This window comes from Dermacentor albipictus, chromosome 6 (genome assembly GCF_038994185.2).
Source record: "Dermacentor albipictus isolate Rhodes 1998 colony chromosome 6, USDA_Dalb.pri_finalv2, whole genome shotgun sequence".
NCBI classification, from domain to species: domain Eukaryota; kingdom Metazoa; phylum Arthropoda; class Arachnida; order Ixodida; family Ixodidae; genus Dermacentor; species Dermacentor albipictus.
The window spans coordinates 47,392,868-47,412,513 of record NC_091826.1 but is presented as its reverse complement, the minus strand read 5'-3'; the positions used below and the strand labels follow the sequence as shown (position 1 = coordinate 47,412,513).

Here is a 19,646-nt window from a genome sequence, read left to right as displayed (position 1 = left end):
CAAATGTGGGAGGAGCGTTGCCCATTGTGAGCTGCTAAACGTTTCGTGAAGCTTTCAGTGAATCAGCGTCGAGCGAAGCACGATCAGAGTCGAAGAGTGGCGGAGACTCAGTTCTTATTTGCTTATTCAGTTCTTATTTTGCTCACAGTGGGGTGCTTGCGCACGTTTCTATGTTCCATACACTAGCGTTAGCGCTTAGTGCAATTCCGCCCTTAGGAATTAGTACCAGGCCGATATTTAGTAGGCCGATACCAGGCAAGAGTATTTTGGCTCAATTCTACTGCTTTATCCAACACTTCTAGCCACCTCTCACGACCAGTTGAATCCGTTCATTACGTGGATGAGACCACTGCTATGACTACTGACAAAGCGCGGAATAGCGTGGGGATCGAATCCTTGTATTATCCCAGCCTTATAAGGCAACGAAGAAAGCCAGAGGGTAACCTAGCACTACCTTCAAAGCGCACCTCACATAGGAATAGCAACAGAAAACAGAGAAATTAATCAACAAAAAACGCATGTTATACGAGTCCATGTACGGTTTGAAATTGCAACCAGCCGTACCTAAAGCAATACCCAATGAAGTTTAGAGGAGGGTTATTATAGGTGCCGACAGTCGGAGCACGGCATCCCACGAGGTTGTCTTCTGCTTTCCGCCGCATTTACGCGACAGTTCCTCGGCGCGTTGATCAGCTGCGACATGCACGCATATATTTTTCTTCTTTTCACAAAGCGTAATGTGCCAACTCAAAGCGCTTCTTTTTGTACACCTCCCGCCTGACGGGGCAGCGGTAGTGCACCGCCGAGTGCGGTCCCCTGCAGTTGGCGCAGCGGGGCCTGGCCCGACTTTGGCACTCCGTGTGGAAGTGGGGTCCCGCGCAGGTCCGGCAGTGGGTCGGTCGGTGGCACACCCGGGCCGAGTGCCAGTAGCCCTGGCAGTTGCGGCACATCATGGGCGGCTCGACGTACGGGTCGACGGGGAACCTGAGGAAGCCCAGCCGCACGTGCGACGGCAGCTCGACATCGTCGCGGAACGTCAGCACGACGCTGCTGCGACTGAGGCGAACGTTGCTGCCGTCCTCCAGGCGCACGTTCTTGAACTGGCGGCGAGCGTGCACGACGCCGTTGCGGGCCAACATGGTGACCAAGTTGGACTCCGTGTAGTGGAACGGGACGGTGCGGATCTTGCCCATGTTCTTGGAGTACGAGCGCGGGACGTACACGGTCACCGGTATGCCGGCCACGGTGGTCATCTTGAGGAGCTCGCGGGCCACCTCGCCAGTCTTGACGTAGATGACGAGCGCACCGTGGTTGGTCATGCGGTGGCCCACAATCTCGTCCCCGGCCACGGCGCGCAAATCGCGAGCGAAGTGGTTCGGGTTCAGGTCCCAGAAGGAGACGTCGGGAACCGTGCTGCTGAAGATGACCGGAACGCCCTCGGTGTCCCGCTTCCGGTAGATTGCTCGCGGCGTGCTCGCGGCGTCCCCCGTGTCAACGTTGTAGAACTGCCCGTCCGGCAACGGGGCGATGGGGTTCCCGAAGCGGTCGGAAGGAGGGCTGTCATCATCTTCCTCTTTGGTGACCTTGAGTATGTTGCCGTTCAAAAGCACCGTCCTCAGCTCCTTGGTCTTTCGCTTGAGGTCGGCCTCCTGCTGACTCGTCGTTGGCTGGCCATTGGCGTCTGCAGCTACCGGCTCGCACTGCTCCCATCGACTTTTTTTCGCGGGACGCCCCTCTCTTGAGCTAGTTGGCACTTTGCGTTTGAACTGGGAGTGTTCGTCTTGCGGTTGCTTCGCGTCCGAAGTGGAAGGGACCTTCTCTTCGAGGCATGTGGTTTCCGAAGGCACATCACCGTCACTCTCCATGTCATCTAGAGATATTGAATCCGAGCACTGGTGCTTAGAAGCCAGAGCATCCGGACTAAATGGCTCTTTGAAGAGGGTGGCGTTACTGAGAGTCTCGTCCAATGTTTCCGTGAGGTCCGCCAAAGTCTCCGGCAGTTCATTATCCAGTTCCGGAATAGTGGCGAGGGTCACCTCGAAGCCCGCTCGTGGTTTCGACGTCTTAGATGAAGTTTCCATGAGGTAAGCTGAAGTCACCGGTAGCTTTTCTGCTAATTCAGGTATGCCAGACGAAGTCAGCTCAGCGTAAGCTCCTGCTGAAGCTTCAATACGTTCTGATGCGTGTTCAGCTCTTTCCGTGAGCTCAGTTGGATTCACTAACATCTGTTGAGTTGGCACTGACACGGTGTGCGCAGGAAGCTCGCCACCGGCTTCAGTAGAAACTTCGAACGCGAATGGCGACTGTCTCGCGCACTCTTCACTCGCAGTTTGATACGAATATGGTGACGCGATTGGGGTCTGTGCATCCGCATCTACTACCGAAGGTGCTGATTCGTCTCCACTGTCCTCAGCGTTCTCACTGCGCAGCTTTTCCTCCATTTCATTCATCGTCCAGAAATCATCATCTGCTGCTGGCTGCGCCGAATCTGTCTCATCAGACATTACGGCATAAGGTGGATGGCTCATCAGGAATTGATCGTTGTTTATCGCTGTGTGGAACTTACGGCCTTTAGCAGAGCCCACCGTCTTAATTGAAATTGCACCAAATGTCCCGAGCTTGTAGAATGCTACTCGAACCAGTCGACTCGGTGCAGTTAAAAGACAACGAAGGCAGAATGCTGCGCAGAACATGCACTTCTCTGGAGCTGACTGAACAATGGCGGCGCCAAGTCTGACGCCTGATTTACGACGCACGGTTGCTTGATTTGAGAGGAGCCTTTTCCGGAACAATGGCGAACAATGCGAGATCTTAAATCTCGTGCCGCTACAGTCCAGGCTGAGGTATAGCCTAGCCAGGGTTCCCCTTGCCACTTTTCTACGAATCCTGCGGGAAATAATTTATCTTCCTTACTGCGGTTATTCATTCCGTTACATTTCGGAATGTAACGGTTCACTGCAGAGCGCAGTGCGAGCAATATTCACGGTGTTTTAATTGTCATTACAAAGTTACACTAGCGCAGGTGAATCAAAACCGAGTACTCGCTAAAACTTGCTAAAAATTTTTTTTACCGACGTGTCATTGCGACAAGCTTCCACTTCGGGAATCATCTATGTGATTGCGTTAAACATCAACGTATTCCCCAACAGTGCTGCGATGCAACGTCAACGAAGCGTGTAGCTGTGGCACGCGTACTTCATATCTTCCCGAGATCGGCTGTTCTGCTACGCCTTCAAGCCGGCGACCGAATCGCTATGTGTGGACAACAATAAGAACCTAAGCATTGTGTTGAGCATAAAAAAATAAGATAAAATCATATAATTAGAACAACAAACTACGCCGGCTACTACACCCTAATACAGCGAACCATCGATAGAGTATAAGCTTTATATGAAATAAAAAAGAAATGCCTGTTTCACGACGCCGACCAAGTTGTTTATATGAAAGAAAAAAAAACTGTGAGGGCCGATTTCACTTTTATTGTGTAACGCGCTCAATTTATCCCTATTGCTTGCTATTCTTCTCAGACGCTTAAATTCTGTCTAACCGTTGATAAGCTGACCACACCTTCCTTTGTTTTACAACATCTCTACGTCTCCCATGTTGAAATACGTTTATGCGTGAAATAAAAATGCAACGAAACGAGTCCATTGGTTTCCGTGGAACCGACACCGTAGCTTCGCGAGTCGCAACATACATGACGCCCACCCATATCGCTTCTGTCCACCTACTTTGCGCAAGCCTGATATACCTCAGGCTTGTACACAAACGAACATCCCGGCTAGCCCGGAGCAAACTACAAACAAAAGGTAGGGAACTGCGGATATACCCCGTAAGCAAGCAAAAAAATTTCGCAGTTCCGCCCGAAACGCGATGCACCTATTACGATAGCAAATTAGTAGATAGCTGTACGAAGTAAGGGTAGCAGTTTTATCGGTCGTGTAAACTTGCAAACATTCGCTTAGTAATCAAATTAACAATGATATAATGTGTAAGCGTGACTCAACGAGGACATAGAAACAGACATACAGAGACAGCGCTGTCTCTGTGTGTCCGTTTCTTTCTACGGCTGTCTTTGTGTTTCTGCTTTTTTCTACGTCTTTCAGTCGCACTTACACATTATATCATGGATTCGAACCAACTAGCTCGTCAATGTGTCTTGAATAAGTTAACCAGCACTGTGTCACGCGCGCACAGGGGAACATGAACACATCTTCCTCGAAGAGCGCGGAAACTCGCTCTGAAAATTCTGGAGCGAGGAATCGCGGAAGCAGCAAGCGAATTGACCTTCATGCATGTCTCGCTTCAACGCGTGGCTTCTTTTTGATGTGCTAGTAAAATGAGTGCTGGTAACGTGCAGCTTGTTTTCTTTTTTTTTTGCAACACAACTTGTGAAACACGTTGCCGAGAACGTTAAAAAGCGGGCGACGTTTCAAACAGATGAGTCATACGCTGGCAACCCTTTAAAGACTGCACTTCAATTTCTCCCAACTTTATTTTGTGGGCCGCATTTCGATGGGGGCGAAATGCGAAAACACCCGTGTACTTAGATTTAGGTGCACGTTAAAGAACCCCAGGTGGTCGAAATTTCCGGAGTCCCCCACTACGGCGTGCCTCATAATCAGAAAGTGGTTTTGGCACGTAAAACCCCATAATTGAATTGAATTTATTTTGTGCAAATGCTCAAAACGGGACAGCTTCGCAACTTCGTGAGAAGCTACAACTTCCTTGAGGAAGAAATTAGCGGCTTATCAAGGTTAAGCCCAGTGGATGCTTCGCATCCACTGGGCTTAACCTTAGCGTATCCTTAGCGTTTGGAGGCATCTTGACCGCATACACGCCCGGCGCAAAGACGCTGGCGCGGTTGCGGGCACAGAGACTGACGCGACGGCGGGCGCGCGCCGCTTCATCCCTGGCGTGACGTCACATATCACGTGATGCAGCGATGGTGGCGCCGCCTCACGCGCGACGGCGCGCGAGGTGGCGTCGGCGCGCGAGGCGGCGTCTGCAGCCGGTGTGACGTCATCACGTGGCGTCACGTCATGTGATCTCACTTCAGGGTCAATGGTGGCCACCGCCGGGAGGCGACCGACGGCGCGATATGAGGCCCCATCTGCAGCCGGTGTGACGTCATCACGTGACGTCATGTCACGTGACCCCACTTCAGGGTCAATGGTGGCCACCGCCGGGCGTCGCGCGAAGGCCCGAAACCTACGTTAATATGCTTCGCATAAAACACGGTGACGACGTGACCCGTGCACGCAAACGTCCGGCAACACCACGCCCCCCCGTCTTGTTCATACACATTGCATGAATTATTTTGCTTCAAGGGGCCGCTTATCGGTACCACGATGTGCGACGGTCGTTCCTTTGCGAATAGTAAGGGAAAGCGATAGCCGGCGTCAATCTGGTGGCCACATGTGGTCATAGCGTGCGTTGATGCCATCGTCGCTGACGCAGTCGGCGCACGCCAATGCACTTTTATGCGAAGCATATTACGAGGGCTCAACCCAGCTCCTCAGGCGCGGCGGTGACCATGAAATCACGTGACACCGTGACGTCACGACAGAGGAGAAGTGGCTTTGGCTCAACTCTTGCAAGACGGGCTGGGTGGGAATCGAACCAGGGTCTCCGGAGTGTGGGACGGAGACGCTACCACTGAGCCACGAGTACAACGCTTCAAAGCGGTACAAAAGCGCCTCTAGTGAATGCGGTGTTGCCTTAGAAACGCGCTGTTTCTAAGGCGTGCGTCTCTTGCTCAGGCGCACATTTCGTTGCCGCGCCGAACGCTGCTTTGCTCGACGCTCACCGCGTCCAATGCGGGACGCGTAGTCGCTGCCCTGTAGCCCATTGTCTTACACCCCTTGGCGGGTCGACGGGAACGCTGTCGCGTTCCACTCTTGAAGGCGAAGAAGTAATGCATGAGTTGTTTCTTCGTCTAGCCGAACCAAATATAGCCAAGCAACAGCAGTTCACCAGGCTAAACAGTGGTTCAACAACTAAAATAAAGGCTAGTATGCTTCGCATCCTGGGCTTAACCTTACCTAAGCCACAGCCATTTTTTCAGCGTCAGCGAACCAGCAAGGCTAATCGACATGCTCGCGAAGGTTTGGATGAAAAGTGATCCAGACCAATTGTGAGCGAGATCATCGTAAGGAGTTCCGATTGAAGCGCCACTAGGTGAGGAGGGGACAAACAGTATTAAAAAAAGAAATATCTTCTGACATGAAGAGAAACGCACGGCAAGCTTCATTTTATTCAAATAAAATGCTAATTTTTTAGTTAGCTCTAGATAGATATGTATTGCGCCAAGAAAAAGAAACAATATTTGTAAAAAGGGGAATGGTCAAGAAAAGACGACTGCCTTTTATTTTATCAGTACTGAAATATATCCTTTCGTTAGCGTCAGTGAAAAAAGAAAGGGGGGGGGGGGAGGGCGCGTTGAATTTGCTGCGAAAAAAGAAATGCCCTCGTAAACTTCGTGTACTGCGATATGCCCCCGTCAAATGCGGTGGTGGTTTGCTCCGCCGTGCGTTTTCCGAATTCGGGTAGACGCAAACGTTTTTACGCTTGCTGAGCGCTGTGTTTCCGAGGTGTATTGCACATCGAGTCAACGCGTAGAGTGGGAAGTTTTCGCCAGAAGTGGTTAATGAACATCGGACAAGCGTCGACTTCGGCGGTCTTTGCGTGGCTACCGTGTAACAGGCTGGCTCGTACCTGAGGAGCGATGCAAGCAAAGTGTGGTACGTCCAGGCAACAAGCTGTCCCACAAGTAAGATTCACATATGAAAAGTTGGCTCGTTTCTCGTATGCCCCGCATTTTTCGTGTTCATCACGACTGCTTCCATACGATTGACTGATGAATTGGTTGATTGGTTGACTGATTGATTGATTGATTGATTGATTGATTGATTGATTGATTGATTGATTGATTGATTGATTGATTGATTGATTGATTGATTGATTGATTCGTCGCAGCCGTCTTTTCACTTTGCGCTACGAAGTTTTCGAGCGCGCTGCAGGCTCCACGGTGTGCGTAACGCCAGATGAGTCACTAAAGTTATGTCCACGGCAAGGCTCACGCGCGTGCGTCGTTCCTGCGATCCTGAAGGACGGTGGGACGTCAAGTGTCATAAGTTCTTCGAAACTGCAAGATTGTGCTCTTATACACGGGTATATTCGGCACTTATTCGTAACTTTCCTGCTGCCTTGTAACAGTATTGTTTTAATCCTGAGCAATTACTTGCTATAACGCAGCAAAGACGTCACGACTAAGTGTTTCAAATACGCATGGTAATTCAAGGGTGTGCCCTATCAACGCTGCGAAATGAATTGCGTTGGGATTCGGGTGGCCTTCTAAAATATATATATTTTTTAAACGTCGCCATTTGCGACCCGCAGGTGTATCGCGGTGCACCTCGACAGTTATATGAAGGGGCGGAAGTCCTAAGTACTTGAACGTGTCTAGTATTCCGGCAGTTGTGCATCGATATGTCGATCGCTCATTGTGATTGTTATGCGCAAGGTTTTAAGGGCCGCGCAGTGCTGATGTACATAGTTTATTCGCTGCCAGAGCTGGTGCTGACTGTATCCCAGAAAGTACAATTCTCGTTTTATGCTTTTATATAAATAGGAACACATTTGTTTCAACGGGAGCTCGATCACTAGAATTGTGGAGCATCACTTTGCACCTGAAAGTCACCTACATACCTGAGAAATAATGAAATAATGCAAGCACATGTGGTGCGTGGCCGGGTGGGCTTAGCCGACTGTGAAAGAAATGTCAGTCAAAAGCCAAGTTAATGCCGCGGTCCCTCACACGTGGTGTACTAATTGTCTCAACCAAACCAAGGCGGAACGGCAGTATATACGCCTAAATTTCATTGAGTTGCCACTAGACATGGGCCCGCGTTCGATAAGGCTTTAGGTCTAAAAAGCCCGCAACGACCTATAGCGCCCATTGAGTAAATTGTGCACTTTTGCATGGCTAGTCCACAGCGGACTCGTGTCAAATTTCAGGATGTTTAAAAGTGGCGCCCCAATGGCAAGCCTAAATAAAGCAGAAATTCGCGTCTGTAACAAAAGCAAAATACCTTTTTAATACATATGACGTCGTATGCGCGTTATCTTCCTTTCTTTTTGCGCCGGAAGATACCCTTCCTCACACAGATGCCGCTAAATCCCATAAACCGTTGATGAAGCGTCGTTTTCTCAACGAATGGGCTTCCATGAAAGCTTCGCTACCACACTTTGGCACCGTGGTCCAATTCATGGTTGCACACGGCGAATTATAAGATAGAGCAGTAGCGGCGCACGAATCGACGAGGCCACGCATTTTATTTATCGTACTGTCCCTTCTTTCGTTCACGTAAAGCGAGTTACTACTACACAACCGCAGTTCTGAGCAACCTGGACGATTTATCTTACCTATAAGTCACGTGATTCGCGGTCGTAGCTGAAATGCGGTAGAAAGGGTTGCGAAGGGACTCGGCTTCTTCGCACGCTTCTCTGACGTCATCGTTGGACCCCGCCGTAGTGCAGGCGATGACCGTGTACAAGGAGAGCGATACGCGATCCTCCGACTTCAGAATTGCCACGGGCACGCAAAACAGTATAGACGCCTCCATCTCCAACGCGTTGGCAAGCCAAACGTTCCAGCAGCAATCCATGTGTATATTGCGGCTTGACGCGCAAGAGCAGGTTAACATGGGGCACGTCGGAGCCGCAGCTGCTCAAGCTCATGCAAGCCACCTCAAAGAGTGTGCATTGCATGAGTGTGTGGAACACGTTGCTCGAAAGGTCCTGTTATGCATCCTCGGGCACTGCCCACGGAATGACCGAATCTTGCACAGACGATGCTGCAAGAGCTACTGCACTTGCCCACATAGGCTGAGATACTGCCGGGTACAGAAAGTTCGTACCTGAATTTGGGAGGCCGTCCATTGCGGCAAGATTGGTGTAAGATGAGCTGCACTTGCGAGTTCAGTGACCCTTTATTAGCCCATTCTAGTCTCTTGTCGCGATTTCGCTGCGCAGACATTTTAGAAGGACACTATAGGAGGAGCAAGATGAGGTTGTTGATTGCCACAGGCGGATACAGCCTTGCAAGGCATGCCGGCAATTGTTCCGCCCGAGCGCCTCCTTTCAAACAAGGACCCTAGAGGTAGACAGCAGGTCGAATTAAAGTACGCGATCGTTGTTTTAAGTATGCGAAGCGTCACGTTTACCCGGCAGCGCTAAATATTCGAGAAAAAGTACTCTCTTTTGATTATCCCGAAACTTACCATTGTTTCCCGAATACGAGAACACGGGTGTCGTGAATGCGTGCACACGTGACACGGTCATGCCATCTTGCGACTTTGACGTCAAGTCGAGCACACACAACAGTAATTGACACAACCGTGGTTCCGCCTGTCGGTATCAACAGTCAGCAGCGTCACAATAACTAGGCTAAAGGCGTGCTACTATAAGGCCTAGCTTGGCACCTTTCTCGTGTTGAAGTTCCACTCTTCCTCTGCTGTAGGATAATCAACGTGCCTGTCTGTCAGTGTTTCTATCTTAAGAAATCTACGTTGAAAACCGCAAGCTGAATTTTGACGTATGAAACGTCAAAAATAAACTTGTTTTTCTACGTCAATTTCTTCAAATTTGCATGTATACGTCTGCCTGCCAGAGCGTGCACTGTCTGTCAATGGGAGGTTAGCTATCAGCCTTGCCGATACATGTTGCACAGTTCTTGTTTTCTCCTCGCTACGTTAGTGTTGGAGCAGGAACCATTTCTCTCGCACCCTACTTCTTCGGTGTCAGAAATCAAAATCACTCTCACCTCCTTTGCTGTCTTTTCCTGTCACCAGTCCAACAACTTCTTCCAATTTGTAGCTGCCTGTCGTCACTCCGATGTTGATTTAGAGCAGTACGTCACCAGCGGGCGTACGAGAAGGAATAATGAAAATGGTGTTATCCTGTGTTGTGTGGAAGGTCTCCGTAGAATGACTCAACGCGAATGCGTTCGCTGGAAGCTGGTAGCGAGAGGTACCCCTATCGCGATAGTCCTGCGGCAGCAGAATTTTGCTCACATCCTTGAAAATGCGAAAATCTAAACGTTCATCTTGTTCACAGCGAGGCTTTGGCGATGCATTTCGAGCATATCTTGTTTCTCCGAGAGAGAGATAGAGAGATAGAGAGAGAGGGAGAGAGAGAGATAAGTTTAATGAAACGAAATGCAGAGAGGTCGGCCTGAGGTATGTTCCTCTAGCCAGCTACTCAGCGTTGGGGGAAGGGGAAGAGGGAAAGAAAGATGGAAGAGAAAGGCGCATGATGGGTGACCATGACGAGAGAAGGAGGATGCAACACATATGGCAAGCAATTTGGCATGCTCAAAGCCTACTGTCCAGGTCCGTACTTTTTAAAAAGTTCAGTAACGCCTGGATGGCCTTGAAACTCGATTGAGCGTCTGGCCAAGGGCCTAAAATAACGTCCTCCGACAACGGTGGGCTGTCGAGACGCGGTAGGTCCTTGTTCAATTTCTGATACTCTTCCACGTACTTACGGCAGCCACAAAGAACATGACCTATAGTCTCATTCACATTGCACAACTCACAGTCTGGAGACTGAGTGCGTCGCATGAGGTGCACGTATCCGCGCGTAAACCAAGCGACTCTCTGTAGCTGCAGGCTGGTTCGCGCGGAGCGTTGCTTTGGGCGGCGATGATGGCTGCTCCGGCAAAAAAAGTGAGTGAGGCAGTAGGGGCCAAAGCTCATACGCGAATCCTGCGTATAGTGCGAGGTTCTGCAAAGAAAAACTGTAGTAATTACAAAAAAATGAGCTTGGCAATACTGCGCGGCCACTGCGTTCACTGGCAACTAAAAACATATGATTAGCATTACTAAATCACAATTATGCAACTGCGAAATTAACGGCCACTTTCATTGTGGGAACAGGCCTGATAAGTCATTCAAAGAAGATCAAAACACATAGAAATGGGACGACGACACCATGAGTTGACCCCAGCTCACCGAATTCTCACAAATATTGTGAGCCCCTCCTGGGGGTCCATGTATATAGTTGTTTATGGTCCCGGCATTGAGGCCTGCCTTGCACCACAAAGGAACGAATGGCACAGTCTAGCATGCACAGTGCAATTTTCCTGCGCAAAAACGGATCAGAAATGAGGGAATACATTGCAATGCCACATTGACGCAGCCCGCAGAAGGTTCGGTGCGGAATTTAAGGGACTGACTGTGGAAAGAGCTCAAATACCTTTGTAGCTTCGGGAAACGCAGTAGTATGATAAGTTGGAAGGAAAATATCTCTCCCACACCCTCTCTTGCGCTTTTTATTTTGGTAGCTTCTTCGTTAGTATAGTCAAAGTGTCATGCTAATCCGAAGTGCTATCATTTTAGAAACGTCCTGGGCTCTTCGTGATAAAATTGGTCATAGCATTAAATGATATTGCGCGACATAAAAACGACACGGACGTGATAGAAGACGACACACCAAGCATCCGCGTCGTTTTTATGTCGCGCAATATCATTTAAGCAATGGATTACCAACTTGCCCAGAATGCTGCTCTCATTATGGTCATAGCAACTCGAAGCTTCAGTGCAGCTAATTTTTTTTACGATTTCGGTTAAGAACCTTTTCAACGAAAACGCTCTCTGACCTCTCTGGTCTGGGCTTCGAACGAGTCGGAAATATATGTCATAGAGTAGCGTCAGCTGCTGAAATATGACCACAATCATGGAGCCGGCACCAAACGAAAGCCAGTGGAAATCAACACTGTTCAAGTGCTCAGGTGCTCAGACGTGTTCATGTGAAGCTCTGCAGGAATCAGGTAGATGTGTTCAGTGTGCGCCATTGAAAAAAAACGAAGTTAACAGCAAAGTTGTGTTGACAGCCAGTAATTTTCCTCACGTTGCCTCTGAAAAAGTTGCAACAGCACTGTTCTTCAACGTATGACATACATCGTAATTACCCGTCATTAATGTTCTGATGCTGAAGTTCCGACTTAAACGATTCCCGGAACCGCTGTTTGAGTAATTATTAGTTTTTCATGTTTTTTTTTATTGGCGCACAGTATACACAGTGGAAACGTCCCTGAAAAGCGCGCAGGAAACTTTTAGGTTTAGTGACGCTTTATAAACGTCGCAGTAAACCGTGATAAAGTGGGACGGCGCCTTGGAAAGCCGCCGGAGAGTCTGGTTAAAAGTTTCTAACCGCCTTCACGTAAACTTCCACGCATCTGAGGGATGTACGTGATGGCTACAGCATGAGCTAAAGGTTATTCACTTGGAAAGCCTTTGCCTGCCTTTAAGGGCACGCTGGCATTCAATACTGACACTAATTTATATGCTATGTAAGTGTTCATGTAGCGACGCTAAACCTTTCAAAAGCGACAATTTCTTCGCGAACCTTCTTCGTTTTTGCTCACCATGGCTGCTGCCGCTGCTGCTGTTGCTCCGCAGCACATAACTGGAAAAACGTGCGCGCTCTGGTCTCCATCAGGCGACGGACACAAGAATGAAATCGATGAATCGCACAACTTTATTTGGCGCCGCATTTCTCTCTGCAAAAGACACTTCTCATCACTCTTGCCTCGACAAACCTTGGGACACTGCCTTCCGTTTTCTGTGTCGTTGCTGCATCGACGTCCTCACGGTGTACATCCGCATAAAGTGTAGCTTGCGTTTGTGCATAGCTTTTAGACGCTGTATAATAGTCCATAAACATAAACACGGCACGATAATAACGTGGTGACCTGTGCGGTGTGTAAACGTAAACATTAGATTCGGTTTCACGTTACATAGGATGACAATAAAAGAGACTTGTTTGCAGCGCGTTTATTTTTTGTAGCATATAGTTAAGCGCTTCGTGAAAGCTTCGCTTTGCACAGATTCCAACGTGTGAGCAGGATCTGCATATTTATATGTATATACCCATTTTAAATCCCCGTCCGCCAGCTCTAAGAACTTATTGAGGATCACGCGGTATTCTGAAAGGCATGTACACGGACGTGCCAGTGGTGACAACAACCTACCTGCCTTTGAAAATGCCTTTGAGGGGCCGCGCGAAATGTTGGACGGCAGGGCGACGTGTCAGCAACTACGTAAAGCCTAATTTTCCACACTTGTCAGACAAAAAAGAATCACAGTATTGTTCTTGATGAACGGGATGCGATACGCCGACGGTCTTCCAGTGAACCTGACATCGTCCTCTTCGTGTCTCATAACGTTCCACATCAGTAACGGAATGCGATTCATTTCACAGGATGTACAAAACAATCATGCTATCAAGAAGTGACGAGCGAGTACGTTAATGATACTGCATAAATTAAAAGACCGCAATGACATGGCTGAGGGATCCTTTAGATAACGCTTCCTTGGCATACCTCGTGCCCTGCAATTTACAATAGGATTGAGTAAGGCAAAACAGGATGTATTCAAGGATTTTTCCTGGACAACTTGCGAGCGGGTTAAAGAGCCAATGACAGTTATTCGCTTCAGGTGCGCTGTAGCGTGACCATCGTACACGCCACGCCGAATGCGCCGTTTTTTCCACACCACCGAAGACAGAAAAATAACATCGGGATTCTCTTTTCTGGGGCAGAGACCAATTTGAAATATCTTGTGGTGATGGGTTCTTACGCAACGGAATGTGTACTGCGGCTGCCTATCTTTCAGGGCGCAGGTATAGTGTCCTCAGAAAGACACCCTCTCGATTCCTTTATTTCACTCTTAAATGCACTATTCTATAACCTCTACACTAACCTAACCTCTCGCTCGAGGAAACTCCTCGCCACTGCCAAAGAATGGGCAAAGGAGGCGGGATACCAGTTCGTGTGGCACTCAAATGGAAAAGTTCTCGTACGTAGGGCAAACGGCGAATCCGCAGTTGTCGTTAAGGGTGAAAATGATCTTCGTGCTCTATTGCAATGAACGCCAATTTGTTGTTGCTATTATTTGACTCTTTGCCGAAATGAATCATCTGGGATGTATTGGCAAGCAGGATTGGTTCACATTATTGGCCACTCAAAAGAAGGGACTGTCTTTCATACATATGAACATTCAATCAGTCTCCAGCAAGCTACCAGAATTAGAAACCTTTTTTTCTGATATAAATAATCAGTGTAATGTAGTCATGCTAAGCGAAACATGGTATTGCTCTGATGATGTTTTTCGCCTGCCTTGCAAAAAAGTGTTTTATAAAAACCGAACCTTACGTCGCGGTGGAGGAGTCTCTGTTCTGATAGATGATTCTCTAACATGTGAACTGTTAGCCGAGTATTCTTGTATGACAGAAAATTGTGAAATGTTGTGTGTACAAACACCGGGTGTACTCTTTGCAGTATGTTACCGCCCGCCGGATGGTTTATTGGAACCTTTTTTTCATTTTTTTAGAGCGCATGCTAGAATTTGCGTCAGAAAACAAATATAAAGTGGTCTTAGGAGGAGACTTCAACATTGATATGAGTTCCGATGGTGCTAGGAAAACGATATTCCAAAGAATTTTTGTGGCAAGCGGATGTATAAATGCGGTTGAAACCTTCACGAGAGTAACAGAAACTACGAAAACCACTCTTGATCTCTTTATAACGAACTATAATCCTTTCTTAGTAACTAGTGCAGTCTTAAACTGTCCTCTCAGTGACCACATGCCAATAGTCATGTTTATCCACACAAGAGCAAACGACACCGAAAAAGATAACACTGAAAAAACATTTCAGACAATAAACGAGCACACACTAACTGCCTTTCAGGATGCCCTGAGACAAGTATCTTGGAAGGAAGTTTTTCAACAAAACGAGGCAGAGCCAGCATACAACATCTTCTTAAAGAAATTCTCAGCTGTTTATGTGCAACATTTCATACATAAGAAAAGAAACCAGAAAGCTTATCGGAAACCTTGGATGACCAAAGAGCTTCTAAAAAAAATAAAGAAAAGAGATAAGCTTTATGCCAGGTTCATAAAATCTCGGAACAGCGAGGATCTAAAATCCTTTAAAGTTTTTAGAAATAAATTAAATAAAGAGCTAAGAAATGCAAGAAATCGCTATTATTTACGTACTTTTTCTTCATGCGAGGGACAAACAGAGAAGATGTGGAACAAGTTAAATGAACTAATGGGACGTAAACAGAACACTGAACCTATAAAGAAAGTTTCTGTAAACGGATGCATTTTAACCGGAGATAATTTAGTTAACGCATTTAATGATTACTTTACAGACACTGATTCCCATTTATCACTAAGCCCACCATGTACATTTCAATTCCCTGCAACCATGGACACTATTTTTTTCCAACCGACAACCCCTACCGAGGTTTGTTCAGTTTTTCTCAAACTGAAAAATTCATGCAGCTACGATGCTGATGGCCTCCAAATAAGACCTATTAAACACGTCATTTGTGACATTGCACCTGTGTTAGCTTATATTTATAACTTATGCATAACATCAGGTACTTTTCCCGAAAAAATGAAAATTGCAAAAGTAATTGTGTTATATAAGAAAGGTGACAAGCTTGATTTAAAAAACTACCGTCCGATATCTATTCTCCCGCAGTTTTCTAAAGGTCTTGAAAAAATCATTCTAAACCAATTAACATCTTTCAGCAACAAACATAAACTAATCACAGACGCTCAATACGGTTTTCAACAAGGCAAATCAACAGAATTAGCACTAGTAGCACAAAAAGAATATATACTGCAGAACCTCGAAAATAAGTCACTTGTAATTGGTCTATTCATAGATTTCACAAAAGCATTCGACTGCATAAACCATGACCTCCTAATACGTAAGCTTGAAAGATATGGCATCAGAGGCCTTCCTCTTCAGTTACTGTCATCCTACCTTAGAAATCGACAGCAATGTGTGGCTATAAACACTAACATATCATCTACACGAAAAATACAGACAGGTGTCCCTCAGGGAAGTATCCTTAGCCCATTTTTATTTAACATCTACATAAACGACATAGTTCTTATCCACCGAGAAGCAAAATTCATAAACTACGCAGACGATACGAGTGTTTTTTTATCAAACAACTCTTTTACAGGCCTCATTAGTGCAGCGAACAACCTACTAACCCATCTCTCAAAATGGAGCCAGGACAACTTTTTAAAAGTAAACTCGAATAAAACACAAGCAGTCATCTTTAAAACAAGAGGTACATGTACTCCATTGACCCACAACATATTTTATAACTCTGAGAAAATAGAGGTTGTTGACACGGTAAAAGTACTTGGCGTATATTTCACCGACACATTGCAATGGGACGCTCACGTGGATTTTGTACTGCAGAAACTCAGCCGCGTAACAGGTTTACTACATCGAAATCGCTACCTTTTACCAATGACAGTTAAATTGATCATTTATAATGCACTATTTGCCTCGCATGTAAATTATTGCCATCTTGTATGGGGCACGACATCAGCTTCCAATCACTCTAAAATACTATTGATGCAAAAAAAGATAATACGCGCTATCGCAAATGTGCCATACAACTCACACACTGAGAATCTTTTTAGCAAGTACAACATAACAAAAAGTCATCATCTCTACAAACAAACCCTCCTACGCACCTATTACTTTCAGGTAAAAAATAGAAGCAACCTAATTACAAATATAGCAAACTTAAAAGAGAATGCACCTACCTATGAGACGCGCAGCCATGAAAAATGGCTCATACCCTTCTCGAGGACAAATTACGGCCATCAAATGGTCGCAAATACCTTGCCACGGCTATTAAATTATTACCTAGAAGCCGGCATTGACATCCATGCCTTGACACCATCGGAGCTCATCTGTCTGGTGAAAACTACCATTTAAATCGCCATGATTCCGTAAAACCATATGCATTCAATGAAAGAAATGTTTTTGTTTTGATGTAACCCACTGTTCTTTATTTTTCTCATTTCTGAAAGTGTTCTTTGCCACCGTTCTGCCAATATGTAAAGGGGGCCAGGGACCACTCAAGCTGCCAATAAGCAGCTTTTACCTTGGCCCCCTCCATTTTGCTTGTAAATGGGCACAAATAAAATGAAATGAAATGAAATGTTGTACCGCCAGTATTTCCACCTGAGGATAACCTAACATAACGTTATTTTTACTGATTCCCACCTTGCGCACTTGAAGCAGGTGCGCATCTAGAACGAGCCACAGAGCGCCTACAACATGGGAGCACTGAAAATCATGGAAGCGACAAACCGTGTGTCCAGACACTCACGGTGAATTATCAGAGCGTGGAATTTATACATATTTTGGGAGCGACAAAATTTGCAACTCAGTATTTACCGTCACGCTGACGCTGCTGTGATGGAAACACGTTTATGATATGATAACGACCAGCTGCTCTAATTCTTACAGAAAAAAAAGCGTAGCCTTTATGAGCGGGAACAGCCCAAGCTATGCGTAGCATTATATGGCGGTCGACGTGGCGCGGAATGTGTTATGCGTGGTAATGATGTGTGTAGGGTTTACGCTAATGAACTATATGCGTTATTTATTTAACTTATGCGTGAGGAGCACGAGCAGATAGATGCACATATATGATTTGCAGCGCCTAACATATATATTCCGCACCACGCCTACCGCAATAGTTTCGACGGTTCCCCTTCAGAGCAGCTCCGCCAAATTTGGTTGCACGACGCCCAACGCTGTACAGCCAACGCGCTAATGCCGTCGTAGGCAGCGGTGTGGAGACGGAGGCGTCTGCATGCGTAATTAACGCACGAGTGTCTCATCCTCTCGAAAACGGACCCCTTTAACCACTTTCCGTCATAACTGGTCGATGTTTACCGGGCGTTCCATTTACTGCTTGCTATCCAACATGTAGTATAGGCTTAGGCATTTCTCGCGTAGGTTTAATGACTCCTTTCAACGTATGGCATATGGGGAACGGCGAGAGCCCATTTGGTGGTTGAGTTTTTGCGTCAGCGCGCCTGCTACGGCTGAAAGTGGGGCGTTTGTAACTGTACTCCGTATGGCGTCTATCACCCGCGCACACAATGGGCTCAAACTGCTCGTTCGCACCCTGTCTTGGTACCGCGGTTTTCTGGCTTCACGTGGAATTTTTCGACGAACTGACCATATGATGCTACGCATTAGAAAGGAACAAGTTATCGGCGCTGCTTAAACAGCGCGCCGATATGGTATCCACGTTTATTTGACACCGTCAATATCAAAAACCTTTCTCTCCAAGCGCTACGCAGCAGCTGCAACGTAATGATGTTCATGTAGTTGTCTCAGGACGAGGAAGCTAGACGAAGCTGGCAAGCATGTATGCATGCCGGGCCCCCCATGCAGGCAGGCAGGCAAGTACACGCTCAAACACGCCCGGAAGTAATTAAATAAAATGAAATTGGATGGCACATGCGAGCAGCCTGACCCCTACACATGCGTGACACCCTTTGTGCAGGTGTAAAGATGTATAGCCTGTACGGCTTGCGAGCACGTTACGTCTCACGATCAGGTTTATGGACTGCTTTGCAAGGAATCGCCCCGATGTCTGCAATTTTGTAGCAGCTTTTAATTGTTCTAGCGCCACGCCGTTGCTAAGGCTTTGCGCAGTAATAAGCCATGATAAGCCAGATGATTCATCCTTTAGTTTCTTGCGAAATCGTTGTCGTCTGCTCTAATATGCCTGCAAGTCTTCAGATTTTCATGGAATCTTCAAATCGCGATCATTGCTGGCACCTTCATTTGGCGAAAGTGAAAGGTAACAAGGAAAACCCCGTACGCTGCTATTTACATTGCTGTAAGGCCTGCAAAATCGAGTATCTCGGGCAGGTGATGGTTGAACATTCCGGGAATACTCTGCTTTCTTGTTCAAACTGTGTTTGCCTGCAGCCCCTTAGCCACTAGGGGGCGCTGGTCATTGATATTCTGAATTTCCTAATCTGCTCCCATCTGCTTTTGTTGAAGGGTCTTAAGGAGTCCTCAAGAGCTCAATGACGGATATATTTTCCTTCTTTCCTCGAGGTTTTTCGGCAGATATAGCGGGTGCCGAAAAAAAAAACTCACGTGAAAGCAGAGCGTAGCATAACCGACCAATTATGCCCTTAGGGTTCGTACATATAATGGTAATTTTGGCAGGACACGTCTTCATATCGAAGATTGCAGAATCAACAGCATCAACCTCTGCAATTCCGATCATACTTCGCAGTCCAGTCTGCGAGAGCAGACAACGTAGATGGACAGAATGCAGAATGCGGTGGCACACACGTCTAGCTTTACATGAGCTGACCGATGTGACAATAGACACTGCCGCGCGAATTGTGTTGTTTGATGGCCTGAAAAGGAGAGGATTACAGCCCGATTGTGTGTGTAGTCTAGTGCTTCTAGAAGGTCTCAAGGTATTTCGAAAGAAATAGCTTCAAGAAAAAGCTCATCTTGTTGATCTACTTATGCGACGGTAGACTGGCCAGACCTGCCAAACTTTCAAATTGGAACTATTACATGTCAATCTGTAACCCGGAGTCTCGTACAGATTCGTGGTGGACGGCCACATGTTCTTATTGCGAACTTTAACTGCGAACGTTGCTCCCTGTACCGCGGCTTGATGTCATCGAACGCTTCGCGCATGGTGATGGACTCTTAAAGTGACACCATACAAGCGGGTGCCGGCCTTTGCCACTAGGCTAGGCTCGCACGT

At 47.1% G+C, this 19,646-nt stretch overlaps 1 protein-coding gene across 1 annotated transcript in view; it reads left to right on the top strand.

Moving 5' to 3' along the window:
* Positions 1–6,755: 6,755 nt before the first annotated feature.
* Positions 6,756–19,646, top strand: part of LOC139061057 (uncharacterized) — a 96,707-nt gene continuing 83,816 nt past the window's right edge. Inside the window, exon 1 of the mRNA XM_070540501.1 lies at positions 6,756–6,772. The gene's annotated coding sequence lies outside the window, so the exon portion shown is untranslated. The remainder of the gene's footprint in view (positions 6,773–19,646) is intronic.